This window comes from Glycine max, chromosome 3 (genome assembly GCF_000004515.6).
Source record: "Glycine max cultivar Williams 82 chromosome 3, Glycine_max_v4.0, whole genome shotgun sequence".
Classification (NCBI taxonomy): Eukaryota; Viridiplantae; Streptophyta; class Magnoliopsida; order Fabales; family Fabaceae; genus Glycine; species Glycine max.
In genome coordinates, this window is record NC_016090.4 from 9,526,549 (window position 1) to 9,539,350 (window position 12,802).

At 38.0% G+C, this 12,802-nt stretch overlaps 1 non-coding gene across 1 annotated transcript; it reads left to right on the forward strand.

The window, feature by feature from the left end:
• Window positions 1-10,839: 10,839 nt before the first annotated feature.
• Window positions 10,840-10,946, forward strand: LOC121174683 (small nucleolar RNA R71). Its single transcript, XR_005890957.1, has one exon. It is a non-coding gene; the product is annotated as a small nucleolar RNA R71 (small nucleolar RNA).
• The last annotated feature ends 1,856 nt before the right edge of the window (window positions 10,947-12,802 follow it).

The following is a 12,802-nucleotide window of genomic DNA, read 5'->3' on the forward strand; positions in this document are numbered from 1 at the left end:
GGAATTTGTCATTCATAGTGATCATCAATCACTTAAGTACATTAGAGGGCAAAGCAAGTTAAACAAGAGGCATGCAAAATGGGTAGAGTACCTAGAGAAATTTCCATATGTTATCAAATACAAAAAGGGAAAAACAAATGTGGTAACTGATGCCCTCTCTAGGAGACACACATTGTTTTGCTCCCTAGGAGCTCCAATTTTAGGATTTGATAATATTAGGGACTTGTATGCTTTAGATGAACACTTCTCTCCCATTTACGAGAGTTGTGGGAAAAAGGCTCAAGATGGATTCTATTTGGCTGAGGGGTATTTGTTCAAAGAGGGAAAGCTTTGCATACCCCAAGGATCCATTAGGAAATTACTTGTGAAAGAGAGCCATGAGGGTGGGCTCATGGGCCACTTTGGGATAGACAAGACCCTTGTTTTACTCAAAGAAAAGTTTTATTGGCCCCATATGAAGAAAGATGTCCATAAGCATTGCACTAGGTGTGTGGCTTGTTTACAAGCCAAGTCTAGGGTGATGCCTCATGGGCTATACACACCCTTACCTATCCCATCTGCACCTTGGGTAGACATTAGTATGGACTTTGTCCTTGGGCTTCCTAGAAACCAAAGAGGTGTAGACTCTTTCTTTGTGGTGGTGGATAGGTTTAGCAAGATGGCACACTTTATACCATGCCACAAGGTGGATGATGCTTCCCACATCTCAAAACTCTTTTACAAGGAAGTTGTGAGACTCCATGGTTTGCCTAGGACCATTGTGTCAGATAGAGATGCTAAGTTCCTTAGCCATTTATGGAAAACCTTATGGGCTAAGCTAGGAACTAAACTTCTTTTCTCCACCACTTGTCATCCACAAACTGATGGGCAAACAAAGGTAGTGAATAGGTCTTTATCCACCCTTTTAAGGGCTCTTCTGAAAGGCAACCATAAGTCTTGGGATGAGTATCTTCCTGATCGAGGCCATACCCGAATCAAATAAACATTAAAATGTAGTAACTAGGAAGTGATAAATCCAAGCCCATAAATAAATTAAATTCAAATCTAGATAAGATAAGATCTAGATTAAATAATATCTAGATGAGATCAAATCTAAATAATATCTAGATAAGATAAAGATAAGATAAGATCTAATTTTGTAGAATAAAATAGTCTGCCCTCTTCAAGTGCAAGCCCAATTCTGGATTCAAGCCCAATGCTTCATTAATTCCTGAAATTAGATTAAAAACATCAAATTAGCTTAATGGGCCCAAATAATAAAACTGTCTAATTAATTTGACAATTAAAATTAATCAGTACTTAAAATGGTGCAAAAAGGATTAAGAAATAGGAAAAAGTAATGGCACATCAAAACCCCCCATACTTAGCCTTTTGCACTCCTGGGCAAAATGAAATAAAGAACAAAATCCAAGGATATCAAAGAGAGACAGACAAAACATTTACATATTTCTCAATGAACATCAAGGAATGAAAGGAATGAGTAACATCTAACATGAAGAGATCCAAAGAGTCAAGACATTCGTGGAAATCATCCAAGCAACTCAATCAAGGCAAAATAGTTAATCAGCTCAATAATGACAATTGATAAAGCCTCACAAGATATACACTTTATCTCTTAAGTGTCTAGGCTACTGTTTACTCTCAAAGCATCCATGAAAACAAACACCACATAGACTTGGCAAAATTCTAAAATTGACAAAAACTTGACAAACACATGCACATGAGGATCAAAAGGTCTTTAAAGGTTGTAATGGGACCAAGGACAAGGTAGGGAAGAAAAATATGGAATAAGTAGCTAAATCCCAAAGGAATAGAGGAGCAATGGGGAATAAGTGGAAATTAAGCACAAGTAGTTGTAGAAAAAGGATCAAGCTGAATGTTTTGATGATGCCAAAGTTTCACATGCGTCTCAAAGCTTTATTCAAGACAAAGAAATTAAAGATATTCAAGATGGATGATCAAGACAGTCTCTAGAGTCTTAGAAAGGGTATATTAAATAGGAAGGGAATTCCAATTGAAGTAGCAAAAAGTTTGGCCAAGAAATTTAAGTTAAAAAGTCTTTTTTCAACAAATTTACTCTCTGGTAATCGATTACCAGTGGCAAAAACTGATTTACAACAGCTATTAAAATTTGAATTCAAAATTTGCACTGTGTAATCGATTACACATATATGGTAATCGATTACCAACAGTTTCTGAACATTTTAATTCAAATTTTAAAGCTTGTAATCGATTACACACATACTGTAATCGATTACCAGAGGAGTTTTTCAGAAAACATTCTCAACAGTCACATCTTTTTATCTGATTCTTAAGTGGCCATCAAAGGCTTATATATATGTGACTAGAGATACGAATTTGATAAGAGTTTTGAAGAACAAAAAAGTCTTATCCTCTTAACAAGCAAAATTGTTTTATCCTCTTACAAATTCCTTGGCCAAAACACTTGTGATTCAATAAGGAATTATTTGAGTGCTCAAATTGTTCAATCTATCTCTTTCAAGAGAGATTTCTTCTTCTCTTCTTCTTTAGTCTGAAAAGGGATTAAGAGACCGAGGGTCTCTTGTTGTGAAAGGATTCTAAACACAAAGGAAGGATTGTCCTTGTGTGTTTAGAACTTGTAAAAGGAATTTACAAGATAGTGGAACTCTCAAGCGGGTTGCTTGGGGACTTGACGTAGGCACAAGGGTGTGGCCGAACCAGTATAAATCTGAGTTTGCACTTTCTCTTCCCTTAAACTCCTTTATTTATTATTGTTTTATATTCATATTCAAATTGTTCTTTTGAATCATTATTTAAGAAATTCATTATTAAGGGAATATATAACTTGAATAGAAAGTTAAATAGAATTTTTAATTGGGGAAATAATTTGTAATATCTTAATTCAACCCCCCCTTCTTAAGATATCTGAGGCCACTTGTCCAACACTAGTAAACCCAAACCCTCTAATATCATCAAAATCAACCAAGGCTCCTAAATCAAGTTCTCATATCAAGACCTTATTTATTCAACTTCACTTCTTTTCTTCTTCTTCTTTTTTTGAATAGTACGAAATTGCAGAATTTGCAGTAATTGAATTTTTTTTTTCATTTTTCATTTTTTTTTTATTTTTTTATTTGATTGAACAGTACGAAATTGAAGATTAAAGAAAGAACTAGGTAATATATATATACATCAAGCATGGCCAAAATAAAACATTAAGCATGGCCAAAAATCATATCTTCCAATGTGATCGAGGCCGTACCCGAATCAAATAAACATGAAAATGCAGTAACTAGGAAGTGATCCTAGGTCGTTTCCCAACGAGCAATGATAAACCAAATGTTCATAATATACTTGCAGTAACAATAACGATTGGGGGGGGGGGTTTGTTTGTTTTGTGATTTAAGGAGCAGAACAAGTAAACTGGAATACAAAACTAATAATATTAAAAATGGGTTGTTTCCTCTGATTCAGAAGTCATTCTCTTATCCTGGCTTATGGAGAATTCGTCCCTAATAGTTAACCACTTAATCCAACCCTATTTCAATTTACTAAGCGAAAATCAACTTAGGGTTGTCAATACGTGATTAGGCACCACATACACCAGTTAGCCCTTCGTCCATTAAGCATGAACGCAAGTTAGGCTCAGAGGCAATTAATCGAACACGAAGCGTGCACTGATTAATGTTCACGAATTTGGGTTAACTGGTGAAGGGAAAACTGTCAGGGAACCACATTATAAACGAAACCTCAAAGAGAGTTGGGCTTCGTCCTCAGAAGGAAACAACACCAGAATATTTAGCCTTCCATAGATTCAAACAGAAAACGTAAATGAAACATGAAGCAGAAACGTAAATAAAAAGAAATGTAAATGAGACAGAAACGAAAATGAAAACAGAAACGTAAATGAAAGTAGAAGAAGAAACAAGAACGAAATTGTAATTAGAAGCAGGAAATGGAAAATTGCATTACGTGAACAGTAGCATCAAAGTTGAAAAACATAAAACCCTAAACAAAGCTCTGAATAATGAATGGCATAACAGAATCCCCTTGCACGAATCCCAAGGCTGCTATTTAAAAAGAGTCACTCAAAGTCACTGGGCCCTATTACAATACTCTAGCCCAAAACGAAATAAACACTGAACAACATAAAATAAAATTGTGAAATTTCCTAATTAGAAATTAACTAAGGTAAGCGCTGCTTTAATTGCCCTCTTCAAGTCCACAACCAAAATCCGGATTAAGCCCAATGTTTCATTAATTCCTGAAATTAGATTAAAAACATCAAATTAGCTAAATGAGCCCAAATAATAAAACTGCCTAATTAATTGACAATTAAGACCAATCAGTAATTAAAATGGTGCAAAAAGGGTTTAGAAAATAGAAGAAAATGATGGCACATCAAAACCCCCCCATACTTAGCCTTTTGCACTCCTAGGCAAAATGAAACAAAAAACAAAATCCAAGGATATCAAAGAGAGACAAACAAAAACATTCACATATTTCTCAATGAACATCAAGGAATGAAAGGAATGGGTAACATCTAACATAAGGAGATCCGAAAAGTCAAGACATTCATGAAAATCATCCAAGCAACCTAATCATGGCAAAATAGTTAATCAACTCAAGAATGAAAAGTGATAAAGCCTCACAAGATATACACTCTATCTCTCAAGTGTCTAGGCTACTATTTACCCTCAAAGCACCCATGAAAACAAACACCACATAAACTTGGCAAGATTCTAAAATTGACAATCAACCCATAAACATAAGCACATGAGGATCAAAAGGTCTTTTAAGGTTGTAATGGGGCCAAGGACAAGGTATGGAAAAATATGGAATAAGTGGCTGAATCCCAAAGGAATAGAGGAGCAATGGGGAATAAGTGCATATTAAGAAAAAATAAGAAAATAAAAAGAAGTAAAGATAAAATTTAAACATAAAGAGTAGAACCAAGAGCCTCATCATACTTTTGTCATTTAAGATCTTATTCACTCAACTTTACTGCTTTTCTTTTTCTTTTCCGAATTTTTTTTTTACTCTGTTGCCTTTGAGAAACAGCATCTCATTCAGCATGTCCAACATTTAACCAATATGCAATATACATCAAGTATGGCTCAAAATATATCATGAAGCATGGCCAACAAAACATGTTATCCAATGAAACAAAACCCCCCACACTTATTCCCAAAACAATTCCAAAGCTCCAAAATTCCTTAAGGATATGGTGATATCATGGTTTTTCACTTAAGGCTTGTGGTGAGCTTCAAAACAAGGAAAGGGAAACAAGGCTCAAAAGGGCTATCAAAGGAATTAAGTCAAGGTAAGTCCATTTGGCTAGAAGCTTATAAGAACAAAATTGCCTTAATCATTTCCAAATATGCATGTGAATTAGGAAGCATCAACAAGAATCAAGCCAAGGCTATGGGGCAAAACACACCAAATGATTATGATGATGAATGGCTCAAATTCTCACAAAGGTAAACTCATCACTTTCAAATTGAGCTTCCAAAACTATCATGACATGTAGAGGAGAATCAAAGATTTCAAGTCACAAAATGTCAAAAACTTTTATTTTCAAAACAATTACCCATTTCTTGAACATATCCTATAATTCAAAGAAAAACATGCAAAGTCGTACATGCACACAGAATTGACCCAAAATATTAAACTAGAAATCCGATGAAACTAACAACATTAATAAATTAACACAACTAACAAATTAACAAAACCAACAAAACTAGCAAAACCAAAGAACACTCCCCCCCCCCCCCTCCCCATACTTAAACAACACATTGTCCTCAATGTAGCACAATTAAGTGATTAAAAACAATTAAATCATCAAATAGAATCGGACAAGTGTAATAAAAGCAAAGAAGGAAATAGGAAGAGAAGAACTCCCTAAGTCATGGTGGAGGAAGAGTAGGGTGCATTAAGGAAGTCTCTTCCACCACTACGTCCACTAAAGAAGGGTTCGTGAGGAATGGCTTAAGTCGATGTCCGTTGACCTTGAAGCTCTTGTTTGTGGAGTCGCTTTTAATCTCAACTGTACCATAAGGAAAAACATTAGTAACAACAAAAGGACCAATCCACTTAGACCTCAACTTACCACTCATGAGTCCTAGCCTAGAATTATACAATAGCACTTTTTGCCCAACCACGAAGTCCTTTTTAACTATCATGCTATCATGGAAGTTCTTGGTCTTTTCTTTGTAGAACTTGACATTCTCGTAGGCTTCTAGGCGGATTTCATCTAACTCACTCAGTTGCAACTTTCATTCCTCACCAGCTTGATCCATAGAGAAGTTGCAAGTCTTCACTGCCCAGTATGCTTTGTGCTCAATTTCCATTGGAAGATGACATGCCTTTCCAAAGACAACCCGATAAGGAGACATTCCTATGGCTGCTTTGTAGGCCGTCCGATGTGCCCAGAGAGCATCATCAAGCCTGGTACTCCAATCTTTCCTGCTTGGCTGCACCATCTTCTCTAAAATTCTCTTGATCTCCCTGTTAGATATTTCTGCCTGTCCGTTGGTCTGGTGGTGGTATGGTGTGGATACCCTGTGTACCACCCCGTCCTTTATAAGTAGGGTATGCATTGTTCTATTGCAAAAATGGGTTCCTTGATCACTAACAATTGCTTCAGGTACTCCAAACCTGCAAAACAGATTAGACCTGACAAAATCTGCAACAACTTTAGCATCATTAGTTCTAGTGGGCTTGGCTTTCACCCATTTTGAAACATAGTCAACTGCAAGGAGAATGTAAACATAACCAAAAGAGACAGGAAAAGGGCCCATGAAATCTATACCCCAGACATCAAACACCTCACAGAATAGCATAGGTTGCTGAGGCATTTGTTGTCGACATGTAAGTGTATTTCCTGCTCTCTGACACTTCTCACAAGTGCTGCAGATCTTCCACGCATCTTTAAAGATGGTGGGCCAATAAAAACCACAATCAAGCACTTTGTGAGCTATCCTTTGAACACCCAGATGACCTCCAGGTGCAGAAGAATGACAGAACTGCAGGACTGAGTCAGTCTCATGATCTGGAATGCATCGTCTAATGACCTGACCACTGCACAATTTCCACAAGTAGGGGTCATCCCAAATAAAATGCTTAGCATCACTTTTAATTTTATCTTTTTGGGCTTTGGATGCTAAGGGAGGAAAAACAGAAGCAACAAAATAATTGACAATGTTAGCAAACCAGGGAGTAGAAAGAGAGTCCGAAATACTATACAGTATATACAAATGATCATCCGGGAAATCATCCCGAATGGGTGGATCCACATCCGTTACACGTTCGATCCGACTCAATTGATCAGCAACTAAATTTTGTGCTCCACTCCTATCACGGATCTCCAAGTCAAACTCTTGGAGCCAAAGCATCCATCGGATCAACCTAGTCTTAGAATCAGCCTTCTTCAACAAGTACTTTAGAGTTGCATGGTCAGTATAAACAATAATGCGGGTACCAAGCAAATAAGATCGAAATTTTTCAAGAGCAAAAACTATGGCTAGAAGCTCTTTCTCAGTAGTAGTATAATTTGCTTGGGCAGCATCTAAAGTCCTAGAAGCATAGTATATCACCCCGGGCAATTTATCAATTTTCTGAGCAAGGATAGCCCCCAATGCATAATTTGATGCATCACACATAAGCTCAAAAGGGGCTATCCAATCGGGTGCCTGGATGATGGGGGTGGTAGTCAGCGCTCTTTTGAGGCAATCAAAAGCCTCTTTGCATTTGTCATTAAAGTCAAACTCCACCTCCTTTTGCAACAAGTTGGACAGTGGAAGGGCTACTTTGCTAAAATCCCTTATAAAGCGCCTGTAGAATCCTGCATGACCAAGAAAAGATCGCACCTCTCGCACACAAGAGGGGTAACGCAATTGTGAAATAACAGAAATTTTTGCAGGATCTACTTCAATACCCTTATTCGAAATAATGTGGCCTAAAACTATACCTTGCTCAACCATAAAATGACATTTTTCAAAATTTAGAGCAAGGTTGGTTTCAATGCATCTATTCAAAACTTTTTCCAAACTATCCAAACAACCATCAAAAGAGGATCCATACACAGTGAAATCATCCATAAACACCTCTATGCAATTTTCTAAGAAATCACTGAAAATACTAATCATGCACCGTTGGAAGGTACTAGGGGCATTGTACAGGCTAAAAGGCATCCTCCTATAGGCAAAAGTGTCGAGGGGGCAGGTGAATGTGGTCTTTTCCTGATCCTCAGGAGCAATAGTAATTTGCATATAACCAGAAAAACCATCAAGGAAACAGTAGTGAGATTTACCTGCCAGGCGTTCAAGCATTTGGTCAATGAATGGCAGGGGAAAATGGTCCTTTTTGGTAACTTGGTTCAGCCTCCTATAGTCCATGCAGACTCTCCAACTGTTCTGCACCCGAGTAGGAATCAACTCCTCCTTCTCATTTTTTATCACTGTGAGGCCGGTCTTCTTCGGGATTACCTGGACGAGACTCACCCATTGGCTATCGGAGATAGGATAAATGATTTCATCTTGCAAAAGCTTGGTTATCTCCTTCTTCACTACATCAAGAATCACCGGGTTGAGTCCTCTCTGTGGCTGTCTTACTAGTCTAGCTCCATCCTCTAAATTTATTCGATGCATACATGTGGATGGGCTAATATCAGGAATGTCCGCCAGGGTCCAGCCTATAGCCTTCTTATGCTTCTTGAGAACCTCTTGCTCATCAGCAAGGAAGGCAAATATAATCACTGGAAAACTTTTGCTATCATCCAAGTAAGCGTATTTTAAATTTGATGGCAGAGGCTTCAATTCTGGTGTGGTCGGCTGGATAGTGGTAGAAGGAGATGGTTTCTCAGCCTGTACCTCATAAAGAAAGTCAGAGGTATGTGTACTTCCTGAAACATGGTTAGTCCTATCTGACTCTATAAAATCAATCTCAAGAGGTAAAACACCACCACCAGACATGCAATCAATATCACTTTCAGATTCACTCTCAGCATCAAATTCAGATATATGATCAAGTACAATTTCAAAATCAATGCATGAAGAGTGAGAGGCATGCAGATTTGAGTAAAGATCAGTCATGTATTCATCAACAACATGGTCAATTATTTTAGCACAAAATACAGAAAGATCTTCAAATGGGTATTTCATAGCATCCAGAATATTAAAATGAATAGTTATATCACCAAACTCCATGGATAGTGTGCCTGCCTAAACATCTATCTTAGTTCTAGCAGTTTTCATAAAGGGTCTGCCTAGAATGATGGGAACCGATCCTTGAGAAAATCCATACTCCATATTCAAAATATAAAAATCAACAGGGAAAATCAGTTCACCAACTCTAACTAAGACATCTTTTATGAAACCAACAGGATAGGCAACACTTCTATTAGGTAAATGAATTACCACATCAGTTGACTGCAAGGGACCTAGAGATAGAGAATTAAAAATAGACAGAGGCATAACACTAACGGAAGCTCCTAAATCTAGCATGGCATTCTCGAACTTACTATTCCCTATAATACAAGGTATGCTGAATGTATCTGGATCTTTACATTTTTCAGGAATTTGGGGAACAGATTTACCAATCAATGCGGAGACATTTCTACCCATGCTAATTCGTTCACTTCCTTTAAGCTTCCTCTTATTAGTGCACAGCTCCTTCAAGAATTTGGCATATCTTGGAATTTGCTTTATTGCATCCAGCAGAGGTATGTTTACCTCCACTTTTCTGAATGTTTCCAAGATGTCTTTCTCTGCCTCTTCCATTTTTTTGTTGGAAACTGCTCTTGGAGGGAATGGAAGAGGAGGGATGTGCTGCTTCTGCAAATCAGAATTACCAGTGGAAGATTCACCTGCACAGAAATTGTTAGGTAAATTTTTGTCATCACCTTTTTCTGGAGTAGAGTGAAGTTTGGCAGGTTCATTTGCAGATGAGGAAGGTGCTACGGGTTGAGGTCCTTGACATTGCTTTCCCGACCTCAATGAAATGGCACTAACATTTTTTGGATTTTGGACAGCTTGGGAAGGCAGCTTGTCAGAATTCTGGGACTGTTGTTGATTCAATTGTGTAGCCAATTGTCCCATCTGATTGGTTAAGCTCTGAATGGAGGCTCTGGTCTCTTGTTGAAACTGCATGTTCTGCATAGTCATTTGCCTCACAAGTTCTTCGAGCGAAGGTTGTCGAGGAGCCTCAACTGTTGCCTATTTCTGGGGTTGTTGCTGTTGTTGGATTGGTGGAGGAATGTATGGTCTGCTTGGGCTAGCAGCATTTTGGAAGGAAGGAGTAGGCTGTTGTTGTTGTTGTTGTTGATGGCTAGACCATCTGAGATTAGGGTGATTCCTCCATCCAGGGTTGTATCTGTTGTTGGAGAGGTCTTAATTGTTCTTTTGTGGTTGATTTTGCTACTGAGGTTGAGGAGGTCTATTGTAAATGTTTGCAGCATAAGCTTCGGGCTGCTCAATTGCTCCAGGTTGCTGCATGGAAGGGCAAAGGTCTGTATGGTGGTCAGCAGAGGAGCACAAACCACAGACCCTTGCAACAGGTACATATTTCTGGTTCAAGGCCAGCTAGGTTACCAAGTTAACCAATGCATCCATTTTGCCTTCAAGCTTCTTAGTTTCAGATGATGCAGCTGAGTTTGTAGCTACCTCATGCACTCCTCTAATGACTATAGCATCATTTTTGGCGCTAAACTGCTGGGAGTTGGAAGCCATCTTCTCAATTAAATTTCTGGCTTCGGCAGGAGTCATGTCTCCAAGGGCTCCACCACTGGCAGCATCTATCATACTTCTCTCCATATTACTGAGTCCTTCATAAAAATATTGGAGAAGAAGCTGCTCCGAAATCTAATTGTGAGGGCAACTAGCACATATTTTTTTAAATCTCTCCCAGTACTCATACAGGCTCTCTCCACTGAGTTGTCTAATACCTGAGATATCCTTCCTGATGGCTGTGGTCCTAGAAGCAGGGAAATTTTTTTTCTAAGAATACTCTCTTAAGGTCATCCCAGCTCGTGATGGATCATGGAGCAAGGTAATACAACCAGTCCTTTGCCACTCCCTCTAAAGAATGAGGAAAAACCTTCAGAAATATATGATCCTCTTGGACATCTGGGGGTTTCATGGTGGAGCAGACAATATGAAATTCCTTCAAATGTTTGTGCGGGTCTTCACCTGCAAGGCCATGAAACTTTGGAAGCAAATGAATCAGTCCAGTTTTAAGAACATATGGGACATCCTCATCAGGGTATTGGATGCACAAGCTTTCGTAGGTGAAATCAGGTGCAGCCATTTCCCTTAGAATCCTCTCACGGGGTGGAGGTTGTGCCATGTTCTCAGAATGTTCAAAATCAGAATGCTCAGAATCAGAATGCTCAAAATTATAATGCTCAAAATCAGGATGTTCAAAATCACCAATAACAGAATGCACAAATTCACCAGTAATGGAATGCTCAGGATGATCAAAAGGTATAAAATGATACCTAACTAATCTATGAAATGTCCTATCTATCTCAGGATCAAAGGGTTGTAAGTCAGATGGATTGCCTCTAGTCATACACTACATTCAGCATACACAACTAGTTGCCTTGTCATGTAAATAAAGGTGCAGGTTTGAACTACAGCTACCCTCAAATGATATCCAAATGGCTTGAATTTTTGTGAGCAACCTTATAAAATGATGAGAAGATAGCACAAAAATTTCAGGCAAAAATTCAAAGTCTAACTATGGAAGCTAAAAATGGTAGGTTAAGAAAAATAAGTGAATAAAACTTGAAAAATAAAAAACTTTTGACAGAATCACTATTTTTGGACGATGGAGACCTCAGTCAGCCTATGGCGGGCTACCACGGCGTAGGAAATTTTTTTCTACCCCAAATACATATATAATAATTGCGATTCTGATAATCGGAGCAAAAGTTATGGCCGTTTGAAGTTTCAACTAACACAAAATTTGCTACTTTTTTGGAACTTTCAAATCTGACCAAACTAAAGTCTCTAGCTAATTTTCCCACAAAATATAGATTAAAAGAAGTTACCACAAAAAAATCATCCAAAAATAACAACCCTAGCTACTAAAACAAAAAATCTCAAATAATTCAGCATGGGTGGTCGCTAAAATCCGTCTCTACTTTATTTCTAATACTACTCTGTTTTGCCGCAAGAAAAAGTGGTCGCTAAGTCCGTCGCAAAACATTATTCACAGCAAAACACCCAAAACTGAAACAGGGGAAGCGCTTAATAGGAAACCTGAAACAGAACACACACTAAACAAAATACCAGGACACTAAACAACACTAACACACATACTAACACAATACTAACAATTAAACTTAAAACACGAAAGAATTAAACATACAACACTAGCTAGTTATTATGAACCTTTGGACACTACTCCCCGACAATGGCGCCAAATTTGATCGAGGCCGTACCTGAATCAAATAAACATGAAAATGCAATAACTAGGAAGTGATCCTAGGTCATTTCCCAACGAGCAATGATAAACCAAATGTTCATAATATACTTGCAGTAACAGTAACGATTGGGGGGGTTTGTTTGTTTTGTGATTTAAGGAGCAGAACAAGTAAACTGGAATACGAAACTAATAATATTAAAAATGGGTTGTTTCCTCTGATTCAGAAGCCATTCTCTTATCCTGGGTTATGGAGAATTCGTCCCAACAGTTAACCACTTAATCCAACCTTATTTCAATATACTAAGCGAAAATCAACTTAGGGTTGTCAATACTTGATTAGGCACCCACATACACCAGTTAGCCCTTCGTCCATTAAGCATGAACGCAAGTTAGG